The sequence below is a fragment of the Amblyomma mixtum genome, chromosome 5 (assembly GCF_055824585.1).
Source record: "Amblyomma mixtum isolate Tamu chromosome 5, ASM5582458v1, whole genome shotgun sequence".
Taxonomy (NCBI): domain Eukaryota; kingdom Metazoa; phylum Arthropoda; class Arachnida; order Ixodida; family Ixodidae; genus Amblyomma; species Amblyomma mixtum.
Genome location: NC_143016.1, coordinates 91,754,499 through 91,772,298, shown reverse-complemented (window position 1 = coordinate 91,772,298; position 17,800 = coordinate 91,754,499). Strand labels below are relative to the sequence as shown.

Genomic DNA, 17,800 nt, shown 5'->3' with positions numbered 1-17,800 from the left:
TAAGCAAGTAAAATGCTTTTTATAAAATGAGAATTATAAGACAATCAATTTTTGTTATTAATAGCGCTTCCAAAAAAAAGCACACTGCCAGAGAATACTGAAAATCACGTCCGGAAGGCTTCGTAGCATTTCCGGAGACACCTTACGCAACACTGCAGCTGTCTTTGTCGTAAGCTATATTTTCCGTTCCGCATATTTCTTCCAAATGGTCTAGGCAGCTTTGGGGAACATGGTCCTTGGCCTCTTCGGATAAGAGTGTATCGGCTAAAAGCGCCGCCCATATGAGCACACGCGATCTAAAGATTCCGAGATAATTTTCTGATTACACAGTCGATCGATACGGTGAACCGGTCATCCGTAAGTGGCCAGTACATTTAATAACAAGCAGAAAAAGTCGGCAACATTATTTCCAACGTAATATTTCTTTAAAATTTCACGATATGTGTGTGGTACGATGGTGACAATTATCACTGAATGTCAAGGCGCTCAACGAGCGAAGTGTTGCTCCGATTTGAGCCAGGTCTTCAGGTAGACAGACAGCCTGTCCGCTTCGCTACATCTCTTTACAATTATAACCTTTTAAACTGGACCGCCTAAGCGTATATATGGGACATAGAGTACTTCCCTGCCATAACACAAGCGAATCGTGCCCCTCGAGCGTCGCCAATGTTTGTGTATGCACTGTCTAAAGCGGTAGTATTAGAGTCCTTTTACGCAGAAAGACCCTGCGGTCTCTGTCAGAAATACCCCTGGTTCGTCGAGAGGATACGTGACTTTCTGACGTCATCAAAACCACCCCACTGTGGCTGGCGGCAACTTGCTCTCCGGGTAGCGAGCAACGTGCCCACCATGGCCACTCACCATTTGATTAATTCAATTCAACTGCCACGTACTTCACATCCCACGATTCCGCGTCCTGCGTAAGCCACAAAAGTCGCTGAGTGGTCGCAAGGGCGTTGACGTCCCTAGGACATGTGACCACGGCGCTCGCCTCGCCCTTTCCCGCGCAACCTGAAAAGGGCGAGGCAAGCCGGTTGGAATCAGCTGGGGGCCGGAGTCGATGATTGGATGAGAGGATGATAACGTCACAACATCACGTGACAGTGGCGCTGTTCTCTCATTTCTCTGCACAAAAGGCTGTCGCATTCTACTCTTCAGGGGACGTAAGCGTCCGTATGGTTTTTTGCGCGGTAAAAGGTCGGTGTATTCGTCGCTTTCGAACCGTCATTTAAGTGGTTTTGCCAATGCCGAGGAATTTTGAGTTTGCAGCTTAGATAACATTGTACAAAAAAACATTATGCGATATCTTTCTTTCTATTATTTCCGGTCAATTTCTGGAGACTTGCTTAAGAAATTGTAGGAAAATTTAACATTGTGGTAATATTTATTTATGTAAAACGCTACTAAATTGGTTTATGGGGTTTAACGTCCCAAAGCGACTCAGGCTATGAGAGACGCCGTATTGAAGGACTCCAGAAATTTTCACCACCTGGGGTTCTTTCACATGCACTGCCACCGCACAGTACACAGACCTCTAGAATTTCGCCTCCATCGAAATTCGTGACTACATTAAAATTTGCACATTAGGGAGTTTGTTTCTCATTGCCCCTTTCTCATGTAATAAATAAAGCCTGAACGCTCTTTCATCACCCAGTTGTTTATATAATTTGCAGATTTAAAGTTGTGTGTCGCATATTCCTGCAAAAAAAATATATTTCTTAATTATAGGCTCACTTAAGACGGGTGCCGTTATAGTCATTTCTTCTCCCAAGCAGTAACTTCCAGCCTACTGCACGACAACTCTGACAAGGTCTTTCTCAGCTTTACTTTTAGCGGTGTAAATATATACAGAACACGTTGTATATCTCGTTTCATATGTCCTTGCAAAGTTACGACACAGCGCTAGCGCGAGAACGCTGCTTGTTCCAGGACGGAGTTCAATTTTTTTTTCTAGAAGTATCGCGCTGTCATGAATTGCAGTGCACTTCAGCCAACAGATTAATCCGTGTATAATAAATAAAATAGGCAGAAATATATCTAAAACCAAAATCAAATATATAGCCTATTTCGATTCTTCTCAGAATCACCAGCATACTTGTACTTAGGTACTTCCAAAGTGTGTATTGAAATGCGCTTCTATGCATGCTGCTTGTACACCGTTCTGCGGGGTGGTTTTTGTATGCTCGGTAGGAAAAAAATAATGACTTGCCGAAAAGCCGCTAGATTCTAAACAGCTCCGTGAAGCATTGTTATTGGTCTTCTTTGCAGCCCCCACGAAGCTCACTTTTATTGAAAGCAATGAAATGAGTTTATGAACGTGGGAATCATTAGACAAGCTATTTTTTTTATTAATCACACTCGCAAACAGCATACTGCAATAAAAGCTCAAAAACTGCGTCCGGAGGAAGTAGTAACATTTCCGGAGATTCCCTACACAAAACTGCAGCTGCCTTTGTCATAGGCTATATTTTCCGTGCCGCAGGCCTCCTTCAGTCCGTCTATGCAGGTTTGGGGAACGTGGTCCTTGTTCTCTTCCGACAACAACAGCGCGCACTCTGCGGTGGGAGAAAAAGTCATTAAGAAACATGTCGTCGAAAGGAGTAAAAGCAGAGAAATGAATGGCTCCTCGGTAATTGCTGCGCGCTCAGACACTTACAATTTGAAAAGAGCACCGGTGCAATTAAAATCAGTTTCACTTATTTCAAGCTAGGTCCCTAGTATTGTCTTCTTCAGACTATTGTTAAGCTGGATGACGCGGACATCTCAGAAAAAAATTCTTTATTTGCTGTACGCAACAAGCTTTCCGAGCAAGTCACTCTGTGCCTGTCGTTACAGAGTTTCCTCCAATTGCTGCGAATTGTGCCGCTCTGGCAAAATAATCTAACCAAAACACTTTAAAGGAGTTACTTGCTTAAAGCTGGACGCGCTCTGAATACATGATTCACTTACGATGCAATTCCTTGTACGGAAAGTCTGCCACGAGGCAGCCCTCGTTATCCGTGTAAAGAATCTTAACAGGTTTCCAAGGGCCGTCAGCTGCAAGAAGTGATTCGCAAGTCACGTTTCTCTTACGAAGGTGCGAAACATGACGTAAGACGTGTGTCCCTCAAAACAATAATAATCAGAGCCGAAGCCCTAGCATACAAGCGAAAGGTGCAGAGTTACACTCACCGACTTTGAATAAAGGCACATCAGGCGTCGTTCCAGGCTTCCATTCCACAGTGAAGTTTTTGCTAAAAAGACAGAATGACGGAACATTTCCCAGTTTGTTCTTTGTACAACGACACAGGGCCATGAAAGTTGGCTGCACATTGCAGGTTTGCAGAAGCTGCAATGATGTTTTCACGGATGCCATGATTGTGTGGCTACAATGTCACTTTCTGAAAATCCCGTTATTTCAGATTACGATGCACCTTTAGTTTCATGAAATAATTTCTACTTGGAAATTTTAATACTGCCAGAAAAGTAATTGAGAGCTAGAAGATCGACCGAAGTGAACATTTAAAATATTCGTCGTGAAATTGAAATAGGGGCAGCCGCAATAAGCGTGATATCTTTGTGCTCCCTGAAATTAAATAAATGAAACTTTATCATATGAGTGTATTTTTTCGTGCTTGGTACTAGATACACACTATAGTGAAATGTTATAGCAGATGTTTTATTTAAGCGTTATTTCCTCATCTGCAGCCTTCGCAAGCTATCCCTTCTATGAATAAAGATTTCTATCGTCCACGCCATGACTTAGTTGAAAGCACCTGCCGTATAGAATCTCAAGCCATTATTTGCCTCGCAGTTGATGCAGCCGTACATGTACGAAAAGAAGAGTGTGATTCTTAGTATACATGTTACGGTAAAACTGTCGCGTCAAAGGCATCCTTAGGTAAGGCCGGTTTGATAAAGAGGTACAGTGTGCCATGTACTTTCGTATATACAGGACATCAGTTTCTATTGTTTAACATTCCTATTAGAATAGAAGTCTGTATTGTGAACCCTATTTTGGAACCGAAACTAGACTATTCAAGGGTTATCTAAAACTACAGCTGAGACAAAAATCGGGTGCGCTTATCCAGTGACGTTTGTGTCAACCTTGAATTTTTTTGTACTTCAGGTTATCTCAGCCTCGAATCTCTATTGAAATTCATGTCTGATAAGATTTAAACGCTACTCTGCCAAAATAAATAGGAAGAAGTCCAGTGTCAAACGAAAAGGCCACCCCTAATTTGGTCGCGGAACTTTCTCTCTTGTACCATTTCGACACAGTCAGCGCAGCCCTATGGAGTGAGAATTGAAATATATCTTTCATCTGATGAATTTTCTACAGTACTTTGGTCAAGTAATACGTCTATTGTACAGTAGATGATAGTAAGAGATTGTAATTCTCGTGGCAGGTTAGGCTTACTTAATATATCCGTCTTCTCCTTGGACTGTCCACACGTATTTCGCCGTCTGGCTATCTTTGTCCATGTTTAACATCAATAAAGTCACGCAGTCCAGGTCTCCGTCTAGGTTTTCGTCGAATATTACAATACCAGAAGGATATATAGCATATAACTGCAAGAAAAAACGGCCCCAAAAGAAAGTGAGAAGTCACTTAAGCGATCTGAATTTTTTTGAATTCGTGGCGCTTAATTTATGATTGCGTTAAGATTAAGCGCAGAGCTCTTGCTTTTAGAGGCATCTTATGGAATTCACGATACAGATGGCATCGATATTTGTGCACAGTTGCCTTAAGAAAGGCACATACGCGCATTTGAGCAAAAGAATGCGAAACAGCTACGCAACTTTCCTACCACGTGTCCTTTCTCATTATGACCACTGTCATCCCACTTGCATCAATTGCAGGAAGATGGACTTTCCCATTAACCTATTTTTCACCTCCTGCTTTCCCGTTAGCATAATAAACTTCGTCTCCTTTGTCCACACGGCCCTCTGCCACCCTCTGCTGGTTTGTGATCTCTTGATACCAGTCCCACCACCCTTAAGGATCATGGGTTATCGATTCTCCCCATTAGAATTGGAAATTGACCCATTAGAAGCGCTGCCCATCTCCGTTGTCTTTTCTTTATGTCAGCAGGAACATCGTTAACTTGCGTTTGTTTTCTAAGCTTCTACTTGCCACGAACAGATACCCAGCGTCAGATGTGTACGATGCACACGAGCTCCGAGAAACATGATTATGTAGAAGCCAGAGCATGTGTACCATGAAGCGAAATCCTACAGCGTGCACCTTATGACGTGTACTCTGGAGAGCCCCTGTAATTTTCAGGACTTCTACCCAGGGTACATAAAATTTGCGATTTTCGGCGACACGTGTGCCTCGAAAACTTTTCACGCTGGATGTACGTTGCCCTATCACTTTTTGGCTATAGCTTGGTACGCTGTCTGCAGTTTATTTTCAGTTCTTTTCTTCAGTCTAAAGCCTTATATGGTCCATTAGCACCTACATCCGGTGTCGTTGTCGGCTTCCAGGAAAGAGGTCCACAAAAACCCCCAATGAAGCCGTCAGCGAAGAAAATTTTCTTCCGGAGGTGCCGTGAATAGAAAGAGGGACTTTCAGATTTCAGTGTGAGCATTCATCTCACTGGACATAGAACCGCATTGCTTTTTGGCGAATAATGTGAATCTAGTGTAGGCATTGCCTTACGACATTAGGCTAACGAGTTGGTGTGTCATTCGAAATGAAGGAAAAACATGAGTTAAAATAGCATTTTCGCCTTCAAAGCACATGCGTTATCATAATTGCCCTCTGCGATTCTTAAAGGGTCAAAAAAGGGGAATACTAAGTCAGTATAGAGTGACAAGGAACGTGGCAAGCCTGCGAAGCGTGATAAGAGCGCATGGTCTACCATGTTTCCTGCGCATTGAAAAGGGTACACTTTGTAGTATGCTGAAAAATATCTGAGAAGTAGCGCATGCTACACCCATCATCATGATTTACCTGTACCAAATGTTCATTCATAAAAAAAATGCAGGCTAAGAACAGGACCTGGCAATAATTCTACAAAATCGTATATAAATACGTCAAAGGTGCGAATATTGCGCATTGCCCAGTACCTCTCCTGAGACCAGCTGCTTTCCTTTTTTTTTTAAATTTGCGCGCTTTTGATGTGTGAGTGTGTATGTCCTTTTTGCTGTGGGTTTTTCTTTGCGCAGTTCGAAAATGAGGTTAAAATATGAGTTTGCTGCGATTTTGTTAACGGTTACCTAGTAGGCGTCTTTTAAACAACGGAGAAGTAAGTTCATCGGCCTGGATTTCACAGCTACACCTGCTCATGGCCTGTTCAGCGATATCGTGCCGTCGCTATCAGTGATGTGGTCTGCACACGGCAGCGGCCCGTCCGATGCACATAAACACATTCCGAATTGGAAAGGAAAGAAAACTTATCTGGCAAGTCTTGACTGAGCTAAGTGATGTCAACGCCGCTGCATCATAGGGTGAGACAGATGGCGATTAAATATTTAGTGGAGACTCTTAAAGGGGCCCTGAAAATATCTTGAGCGCCTATTATAGTGCAACAGACCTGTAGAGGTGTTCTCTGAAGGTATCTGAGTCAAATTTGAAAGCTCTGCGTTGACGCTACTACATAGAAATAACTTTAAACATTTTAAACGTAGCTCACAGCCGACTAGGACGACCCCTCACAGACCGCGCGTCCCTTACCCCGATAACGTCAGTGGACAGACTGGGCAGAAGGCCCCACACCTGCGCCAGGAGCGGTATGACAACTCCCAGTGGTCTATGAATGTAGCGAGTCACCAATTACGCATTTTGGGCATTAAACTATAAAGGCTATCGCGTCACACCTTCAGAGTGGGGATTAAGTGTTCCCTCAAATTTTATTATCCACTTGTTCCTCGAAGAGCACTGTAATTCTACTCTCATTGGATAAGAACCTAGCGCAAAACGATGCAAGAGTCAGATTCCAATGGCGGCCTGAGGCGACTGCGGCGCAGGAACCCTCTGAGGCCTATATCACACTGGGCCCTCAAGTCATCGGTACCTAGCCTAGTAGTGGGAGGGCAACCACTGCGCAGCTGGTGGGAATCCACCGTAATAAAAAGGTATTGTCCAGCGGCCAACTGCTTAGCCACTTAGGAGGTTCCTTCCGGAAGGGGTTCTATGGCGGCCCACGTGCGGGGAGTTACCAGCTCACTCTTTTGAACCATGGATGACCTTGTGATTGAGCATGCGCACGACTTCAGATAGACTTCGGTGTCGCCGGGTGCCTGCCGGATAAAGAGGTACGTGCGCGCTCCCGGCCTGGTGCTTGGCCATGATTCGACCTCAACTCTCGGAAATATGACCTAACTCGTTCTTGGAAATTGCCCTGTCTGCACGGGTGACCGATGTTTATACCGAAGTGACGGCCATGCGGATGATCGTCGACCTGCCATTTGGGCGATGGTTGGTTCGATCCCCAGTTCTGCCGTTTAACCACCGGTTTGGTACTGGGTGCAAGAATTTTACCCGGATTTCTACAAGGACAGGAATTTGAAGTGAGTGGTAGTCTGCCTGCCGCCCACCTCACTTTGTGATCGCGAGTGCAACAACGCGCATGTCGGCCACGGCGGCTTATACTGGCAGCAAATGAATAAGATAGTGCGCTGACACAAGTGGCGTTTAGTGTTAGGGAACAAAAAACGCCAGACAGCGACATGAAATGTTCCTTATAAGGACTATGCCACCGAGTCAAGGAAGTCCGAATCACCAGCGAGGTTACAAAACAACGTCCGCTATATATATCACCAGGTCTTGGTGACGCCGATTATCAGAGGCCGACTGGAGCGAGCTCGTTAGCACTCTTCCCACGCGGCCACATTGCTCCTGAATAAACATAGTCAAATGTTTCCGACGCGCTTCGAGTTCTCTGAAAGCCCAGAGACGATGACCAAAGATAATTTTTTCACTGTGCCGGAGTGGAGCCTGCCCCAGACTACGTGATTGCTACATGGACACGGGCGCCGCTCATTGTTAGCTAGTGTGACGGGGAGTTGCGAGAGGAATGTACGCGTAAGCCCGACTCCACGATATCGTCGCTTGCTAGTCCCCCGAACGTCCAGACAAGCATAAATAGGAGTTCTTGGAGCTGCTTAGTGCAACATGCTCGCTCTTGTTGAAGCAAGCACCCGTTAATAAGCACTAGTCCAGTGCTTTTTTAGTGCGCGAGAGCACTAATCCGGAAGTTGAGAGCCAAACAATATCGGCTATGGCCGGTGTATGTCCGCATAGAAAAAGAGGCAGGAAAAGAAATCACATTTACATCAACGACTGTGAGTCGAATCCGCGGCGGCGTCAACAGATCAGCTTAAAAGGCCGCTACGCAAGACAACAAGGCTATGGCAGTATCTTCATTGCCTGTTGCAGCAGGTACAGAAACACCCCAACATTGTCGAATGGTAGGTCATAAAAATGTATGTACTTTCTTTTTGACGAGGACATCCACCAATGCAATGACGTCATACCAGAAACCTCGGTTCCAGAGGATGTCGCATTGCTTATACAGTCTCAAAAAAATGACTGCGCACAGGGAGTACACGGGACCTCAATTTCTAACTGCCCTTCGAGACCGCCAGATCGCAAGGAAGCTAAGAAAAAAACAGCACATAAGCACTTTAATAACAGCAAGAAACGGAATACCTCTGGATGTGAGTGGGAGGCCTCCATTAAGGGTGCTTGGCAAGACGTCCCAAACGAATACAGAGTCCCAGCAGTCTAGAACTACTTGTTCGACACTCACTGGTTGAGAATAGGCCTGGCGCTAGCTAATCTCACCATGCTATCGCCGCAGCCGAAAACACCTCGTGATAAACTGTGCGACACTCTCGCGCTGTGCGTTGCAGAGCGCGACTGTCCGGCGGCACTACCCGCTCAATGTCACTTTCGCACTGACCCGAATGCAGTAAACATTGCCTGTAGTTTTTCCAAAATAAACGAAAAAAAAACAGGCCATCGCTCGATGGTTAAAGAGCCTGCATAGTATAAGCCAAATATAGTGCTGCTAGAACTCCACTTGTCGGCGACGACCGCCATGGCAAACCAAATGTACGTAAATATACGTATGTTGAGCTGAGTACGTTCCCTCCAATGGCTCTTGCGCCAGTTCTTACGCGTTTGTCGCTTTTCAGCTCACCTCTAAGTACAGACCGAAAGGGAATATGTACAAAATACGTACCTCATCAAGATCCCTGGCTTCAGGAGTTACCTCCGGCTTCGCTTCCCCAAGGGTCACCGCAATATAGAATAAGAGAACCCATTTTCTGGCCTTCAATACCGTTGTGATTGTATACATGATTCGGACCTGAGAGCATGCAGCTCAACAACTTTACGTGGGTACTGGTGGAACTTTTATAGAGTTCTGAACCTATTGTTGTGCTCATAGCTCCGTGATACGATCGCTACACATACTTACAATGAAAAGGTTTCTATTCCTTTCAGGCCTAAATTGCAGCGGGCGGCTGACTGACACCTGCATGAGCCGTCCGAACGGGTCATCTTTCTTTTTCATGCAGGAAAAATTCCTGTGCCTGATGGTTAACCTCTGCACGGGCCAGCAGTGTTTTGATGCGTTTTGATTCGAGCTGTACAGGCTGCAGAGCTTGTGCGTGTATGTCCCATAGAAATGGTGCTAAAGAATAAGGCTAACTTTACAATATTTGGGTGTAGCGCCCTTCTAACAGCACCACTTTCGTGCTCGTGTTCTTTACGCCGGTTTGACCCGTGAGCAGTAATCTCTCAACTTGCACAGCACATCAACATTGCTGTTAAATTCTCTTGGCTTAACAGAAGTGCGTAGTTTTATGTAGAAAAGTAATGAAAACGCACTACACAATTGCTTGTCCGACAAAGAGCACAAACTTTTTCTTCTAGCAAATAGACAAATATGCATTTACAAGCCCTCGGCAACCGTGCTCGAGTTTAGCAAAACTAAAACGAAAATGAGAAGGAGGAAATATCTATATTTAACTTTTTATTCTACCAGTGTGCCGCATGGCATAGGTTTAAGAAGGTCAATGGGGGTGCAGGAGATTATATAAGACGAAGTGAAGATTAGCTGTCATATGACACCTGTGAAGTAGTCGCTGTAACGATTGTAAAATTTCCATTTGAGACAGCCACATTCGTATCCCACCGCAAGCCCTATGCCCTGAGGAAGTGTTTGCACACACAACATGTACGGCGTGGAAGGGGGTCCTAACTAGGCGGAATTATTGTGCGCGTTCGCTGGTGGCGAGCTTGTGACTTACATATGTGGACGAGAACGAATCTTGGGAACGAATCTTGGATTGGGAGCTGGGGTATGGTTAAAAAATGCAGGGACGGTGCATTGTTTATGTAACCTTGAATGTGTGAGCTAAAACCGTGAGCTAAAACAGGGTAGCGAGGGAGCAAGTGTAGAGGCAAAGTACACTAAATGTGGGGACGAGCGGTAATTTGAAGTTATAATGCAACAGACCACAACATAAGTCCGAGATGCCGCTATAAAAGAAAACATTCATTCGGGAAAAGTACAAATGAATTGCGAATCCGTGAACATAGGGCGAAAGCGAAAAGAGCCAGGGATATATCCGGCTTCGTGGCCACCTGACATGTCAGTTCGGCTGTGCCGCTGTTCCATCTGTTGTGTTGCGGACATTTCACCTTTACCATGTGTCCTCTAGGGAAGTTAGTGTGTACGCCACGCTCCGATAATCCACATGGTTGTACTTTTGCGTTGTCTTTGTATTAACCGCTCTTCATTGAGAGGGCAAGAATAGTTGTAGTAAACTGCAAGACGTCTCGAACAAAAGCTTTTTTATTAAAAACAATTTACATTTCGGAGCCGACTCACATCCTTCTTCGGGGCTGACAGGGAACATTGGCTTGCGTCTTCAGGTGTACTATGAAGAGGACAGATAGAGTTGGGTGTTATGAAGGGTTCGAGAGGGTGAGGGATTGGAGAGCCTAAGGGCCACTACTTGAGGTCTCCGCGTGTTACCGACGGCGTCCGGCTGTGCGGGAACGGCCGCTGGCCTCTCTTCTTCTTTTGTGAGCCGCAGAGTGAAAACCTGCGCATACACGAGGAGGATGCTCCCTCTTGTACGGTTGGCATTGTTTCATGTGGTTTGGATATGACAAAATTCGAGTAGGAGTCTTTTTCGGTAACTGGTTAGGTTAAGAGGATGATGGTTTGCTCGAAGTTGATTCTAAAGTCTGCGTCTTCGGAATGCTCGGGTGAGGGATCGCGTTCTGTTGGCAAGTTGCCTACGTCATCCTTGTTTGTTGTATTCTTTCTTTTAGGTTTCATGTCAAAGCATCATTAGGGACATCACGGCGATAACTGTAAGGAGGAGTCGGCGTTGGTGTCAGCGTTTTCGTGAAGCCTTCACCTGCAGAGGGCAATCGCGAGGTTTCCCTCACTCCACCTGCCACCTGTCAACCGTGCCCTTCCCCTCGCCCCTATACCCCTCCTCCTGTCTACTTGTAGGTGAACGGAAGGAGTTGCCGACTGAGAATGACTGCAAAAATGAAAATGACTAAAAAATGACTATGACAACAGCAAGCCCATTCCTCCGCTCTCGCCTTGGCAGGTGACGTTTTGCTCTGCTACTAGGTGCCAACACGACACCTTTCGCACGTCTACACACGGCACCTGTCATGTGGCGTGATGCGCGGACTACGCCGACGCGGACAGATAATTATTCCTGGTACTGAACAACAAAAATTTATTCCTGTGTGTATTGGTTCCAAGGAGTCAAGTACCTTGGATTAAGAGCCTGAGCACCCTCAGGGTCAGGTATGCACGTGCCTCTGGTAACCGACAAAGCTCAAGGTGGGAAATATGGGTGAGGGATAGATCCCAGATGCCTCTCTCTGTAGGGTACCCGGTTTTGGAGGTTCAGAGACCCAGACGAAGTATTTTTGTGATGCCGAAATGCACTTGCAGGTCTAGGGGCGCCGATTAGACGAATGTTGTGTGCTCGCCCTCTAGAGACACCTCAAAAAGAAGTAATCTCAGTATGGGTCAACGGCCAGATTCTACGCTGTCCCCACCTCAAACCCATTACCAGCATTTTAATCTCATTTCTCTAAAACCGATTCCTTCCGGCTACTTCCCAGGGGCGATAAGGAAAGTCTCCCCAAGCCTGTTTTTCCGGCTGTGGTTACGCTTTAGAGTAGATTCCTTGGTTATTTATTAATGCTATAGCATTTCAGGTGCATGTTTCGAGAAAAGCAGGTGGCTGCGGTCCTTCCGTGTCCCAAAAAAGCAGGTGGCCCAGCTGCCAATGCAGGCAGGTCACAACCTGCCCAACAGGTTGTGGACTGCCTGCCCGCTATTCTGCTGTCAATGAAATAAAAGGAATTCAAAAATTCCAATTTCTATCTGCCGACTGTGACACTACGTATAAGCTCATTAGTCTAGAGAGACACCGCCTTCTGAACAAATGTCTCTGCAAAAATGAGCCTTGCGACAGCTTGAGAACAGCAGCCTGGGTCTAACAAGCGCCACCGTTGGCAGTTTTTGAAACAACCATTGCTGGTGTAGTGGCGCATCGCTTAACGGCTGCACCACTGCGCAAGTAGTGCATGAGGACAATCTTTTAGCAATCAATCTGCAAGACAAGGAGTGATTGTGGCGGAAGAGATCTCGTAAGATCTCTCCCGAGACGTAAAAAGCTTAACGTTGGTTAAGCGTTGTGTTTTTCATCTTTTGCATCTTCGGTTGTGTCTGAACATTTTAACGCGACAGCCTTAAAGAGCTCGTGTCGCGGGAAATCTGGCCTCGGTGTTGTTTACCGTGAGCTTAAAATCCACGAAAAATCCCCAGAAAGCAACCAGAATGCTGGTGGGCTACCTAGTTCCAGTGACCTTGCGGCGTTGTCACAGCCTGCCCGCCGGATTGTGAGAAAAATGCCTGCTGTGGCAGGTGACAGTTAAATTACTGATTGGTCGCTCAGAAAGAGCAACCTAGGTTTGACAAGGCCCACCACTGAGAGTAACTGCCAACGCAGGGCTCTGGCGCATTGCATAACCGTTGCACCACTGCGCCAGGAGGGGTATGAGGGCTCCTAGTGAGCTAGGAATGAGAAGCAGGAAAACACCAATTGCGCATATGCTATTGGCGATAACTGTACCCTGACCGGAGTTTAAGTGTATCCACCAATTTTTTTGGCGGGAAGGACTTCAATGTTTATATTTATCATTAGGTTGAGCTCTTTGCCTCAGAGGTATTGTTCACTCTCTTTTGTAGCTGCAGCTTAATAAATATAACAGCTACTGGATTATGCACGTCGATTGCGTGCAACAGGCGTAGAGTACTGGCGTACCCGTGCTAGAATTAGTGCTCAAATTTATGTACATCGCAGTCTACCAGTCCATTCAACGCTTTGTGAAAAACAATAACGAAATTAATCATGAAAAAAAGCGAAAATAAATAGAGAAAAAGCGTCACACTCGTCGACTGGGGCAGCAAAAGGCACTACAAAGAGGCCCAACGTAACAACCGCCACCTTTGGCTTTACGTCACTTTTTAGACTAACCCTTTCGCTACTCCTCTTCTTTTTTTTGGCCGTCGCTTCTGAGCAAATTAAGTGGGCTTGGTGAACGCACCACCAGCACTTTCTAAATACGTGACGGTACCCACGATATGCTTCTTGTGCTCATACCCCAAGCCACCGTCACCCACATCCCCCTATTATGACCGACGTCGCCTTCCCCCGCCTGGCCGGTACCTGTCCGAACCTGGGAGGACGGGGAGACCTGACTGCGGTCAGCGGGCCTGGACAGGAGGATGATCGCCGTCACCCAGGCCGCATACGTCATGGACGAACACCACATGGACGTTTGGACAGCGAGTGGGGTCGGGAGACGACCCAGGAAGCCTGAGGGCCTCGAATTTTATTTACAAATATAGTTTCAACGTCTCCACCACAAAAGATCACCAACATCTCCTTTTATGTCCATGTCAATAAAAAAATGCGCTTTACCACGCTGTAGAGGCTCGGGCTTTCCTGAGGCCCTTCACCGACTTCTGGTAATTGTAATGTATCATTTCCTTATACCGTCATCCTGGCCCATTGAACTCATCCAACTGTAATTATGTCCTTAAAAATTGCAGAATTAATATTGCGAATTACAGATTACTCCTTTTTGAATGCATTATTTGTTCGAAGCATGTGGACAGGAAACCACGGGAAGCAGGCCTTGATTCGATTCTGCATCGAAGCACTTCAGGACTCAGCGGCCCGAGCACCGCTGTTAAGCACAAGACGTTGGTGGTGCGCTTCTGATATGAGCACCTATAAATTGTTCTCATTGTTTGACTTGAAATGGTCCCGACCGCCGGCGTTGCTACTCGACGCAGCAGGACAGCTGTAATTACACTCAACATCTCTTGCAGGCAAGCGCGATCAAAAGCAGGTCGGGCTTGCCTGCGCATTTCGATTTACCGTTTAATTCAGCTATGCATATGAGGCGCCATCATATCATTATGCTATTATTGCTATAGCATTAAGGCTCCCTTCCTGAAGGAAGTCCGTCGTCGTCGTTGGCCTCAGCGCTGTGAGCGAAAACTCCCCGGAGAAGCGACTTAGTTGGCCACATAGATAACGCAACCTTGTGCCTTTCAGATTGTGATCCGACACTTTGTGAGGTGGCAGTTAAAATAATAATTGGTCGGGAGAGGTCGACACGAACAAACTAGGTCGCACAAGCCCCTCCGATGGCAGCACCAGACATCCCAACGCAGTGGCGCGTCGTTTAACGAGTGAACCACTGCGCCAGGAGCTGTATGAGGACACCCAGGGTCTACGAATATAAAGTACTGGATGACATGATCGCACTATATTAATGCTACAAGGTAAGACAAATAGGCGGAGCTTAACAGTCCCCTCCATTGTTTTTTTTTGTGAAGCCGAATCTACAGGTTGGGCCTTTTTGCCTTGTTACTCACATGCACAAACCATCACATGCCTCTCCAAAAAACTGAAAATAAGTACTCAAATCGAATGATAGTATATCATTATAATATTTGTTCTGCAGCCCGCTGTATGAGTGCAACGCGTTCGGCATGTCTACCTTGTGCACCTCTTGCGCAGTGTCATATGCCTCGGGCAACCCCAAATTCAACTATGTATATGAGGCTCAATCATAGCATTATGCTATTTCCCTGAGGCTCACTCCCCAAGATATCTCCTATTGGCCTTTATGTGTCTCGCACCCGTAATTTACCATATGCTTCTTGGAACAGCCGAACTTCAAGTATAGAAATGAGAAGATAGCCCACCATTAGCTATTTGTTCAGAGGCTCAATGTATGAAATGTACAATGTTGGCATGCCTGTCATACGGTTCTCCTTCACAAATTATAACTCTCCTTGTCCAACAGCCCGATTTTGCTATCCATTTGAAGGCTCTGACATCATTTTGTTTTCTTTTATTGCGAAAGCAATACTACGCTAGGTTTTGAGCCGTCAGCGTGGTTCCGGCGGTAACCACGTTTGACCTTTAGACGACCCCCGTAGTGACGTCACACCAAGCGGAGAGAAAACTGGAGACCAGCTCGGCTCGTCGGCGCGGTCCCAGGGTTACCACGCCGCGCCGCGCACCTTTGCATGCCCGCCGCAGCCGCGAGGAGGTGCTCGCTGTGGTGACGTCACACCAAGCGGAGCGAAAAATGGAGACCAGCTCGGCTCGTCTCCGCAGTCCCAGGGTAACCACGCCGCTGCTGCTCTCTCTCTCTCTCCTTCCCTTCCTCTCTCTGAGAGAAGATTACGTGTGGATGTGTATATATAAGGTGTTTCGACCAAGGCCTCGTTCGCTTTCGCAACCTACCGGGCTTAACCAAGCTAAGCCTCTGCCACTTTTTTCGATATGCAGCTGCCCCAATCTACGCGTCTGGCATGAATACGAGTACCTTGTGTCCCTCTTGCACAGTGTCATACACCTAGAGGAGAAGCCAAATTCAGCTATCTGTTTTAGGTGCCTTCATATCCGTATCCTAATTTTCGGATGCTCACTCCCCAAAAAGCATCCGATTGACCTCTCTGCTCTGGTGATAAGAGCCTTACGCATGCCACCCCTACCGCAAGACAACATCAAAATAGTGCTTCGCCCAAAGGGCGGCTTGAACTTACAAAAGATCGGACCTACCTTAGTGAGCAAAGCCCTCATGGAAGCAGTTGAACTTAATCCTGAGCAGACTACGGAGGACATTATATGTCCCAATATTACGCAGAACATCATGGTGGCGAGCACGCCCTTTCGAGAGAATGCAGACAAGTACGCGGATGTAAAGGCTATCCGAATAGCCGGAAAAGAGTACGCAGTCAGTGCTTACGAAACTGCCCCAAGCGACACCTGCAAAGGGGTAATCAGATACATTGACACTGCCGACGATCACAGAACGATTGAAAGAAACATCGTAAATGACCGCAACCCCTTGCCACTAGCAGCGAAAAGAATCAAGAAGTCAGGATCAGTGATCATTGTGTTTGATGGCCTTCGCGTCCCGAACTTCGTTAGATATGGACCCACGCTGGTACCCTGCTACTTATATCGCAGACAAGTAGACGTATGCTACGTATGCGGCAAGCTCGGGCATCGTGCGGACGTTTGCCCCGAGCCGGGCTCCACCGAATGCAGGGGCTGTGGCCTTCCTAACCCCACCTCATCCCACGTGTGCGATCCAAAATGCAAGCTTTGCGTGGGCTTGCACGCGACGGCGGACAAGGTGTGTAGGATACGCTATCTGATTCCATACGTAGTACGCGCTCGACGACAACGAGCGCGACTGGAGCAACAAGAGATAGCACAGCTCGTCGCAGAAGACAAGCAGCACGCGGAGCGAGGCCGATCTGTATCCAAGACGTCGGCACGCAGCCGCTCCCGCTCTCAATCGCGGAGCCGCACAAGCAGGAGTCGTTCACAGGTGCGCTTCGGTGGAAAGAACAACGGAGGTGATGGCACGTGGGCGGACAAGGTCAGAGGCGCTACGACGACCACTCCAAAGGAAAGTGAGTCCCGCAACCCAGATAAAGAACGGATAGCTATGTTAGAACAGGAACTAAGAGAGCTAAAAGCCGCTTATAATAAGCTAAAACTCGAATTAACTGAGATAGGTAAAGCGAACAGCAGTCAAGCAACGCGCACTCCGGAGCCATCAACCGATATGGAAGCTCCCCAACTCGTTGAGGATGAGAAACATTGAATAGGTTGGGGCAACCGCAAAGGAAATAAAAATAATAAGCCCCTGCCTGCACCGTTTACACACAACAGGCTTAACCCAATTGTAAAATAAAAGAGGCGGCCCGTAGGCAAGTTGTATTTTGACCACCCGTGGGTGGAAAAATAAAATAATAGGGAAAATGCTACATTAGCGACCCACAGCCGAGAGAGCGGGCCCGGGGAGGCTCCCCTGACCTCCCCTGGGAAGTAGCGGAAAGGGAAATGGGACGTGGGAAGGGAATGGGGACAGCGAGGTTTTTTGCTCTGATCCTTCAATTATCTCGACTCCATTACTGGCCCGCCTGGTCAGGGCAGGGAGAGCATCGAGATTGCCCAATGGTGCGGCCCCACTCACGGGATGCCCGACCACCCACCATACGCAACGGGCTCCGACCGTCGGAGACAGGAAAACCTAACACGGGGTCAGTAGCTACCTGGGGCTCCTCATCGCACACTAGAAGGCCTTTCCCACCTGCCGGCTACTAGGCGTCGAAGGTTTTTCGCGGTTTTTCGGACACCGGAAGTATGTGTGATAGTTCCGAGCCAGTGGAGGTCCAGAACGTCAACGGCCTCGCGGCCTCAGAACTGGTCGCTCCGG

At 47.0% G+C, this 17,800-nt stretch overlaps 1 long non-coding RNA gene across 1 annotated transcript; it reads right to left on the bottom strand.

Moving 5' to 3' along the window:
- Positions 1-2,430: 2,430 nt before the first annotated feature.
- Positions 2,431-3,218, bottom strand: LOC149343028 (uncharacterized). The gene is made up of 3 exons (XR_016282692.1): positions 3,172-3,218; positions 2,950-3,036; positions 2,431-2,555 (listed from the first exon to the last, which is right to left on the bottom strand). It is a non-coding gene; the product is annotated as an uncharacterized LOC149343028 (long non-coding RNA).
- Positions 3,219-17,800: the final 14,582 nt, after the last annotated feature.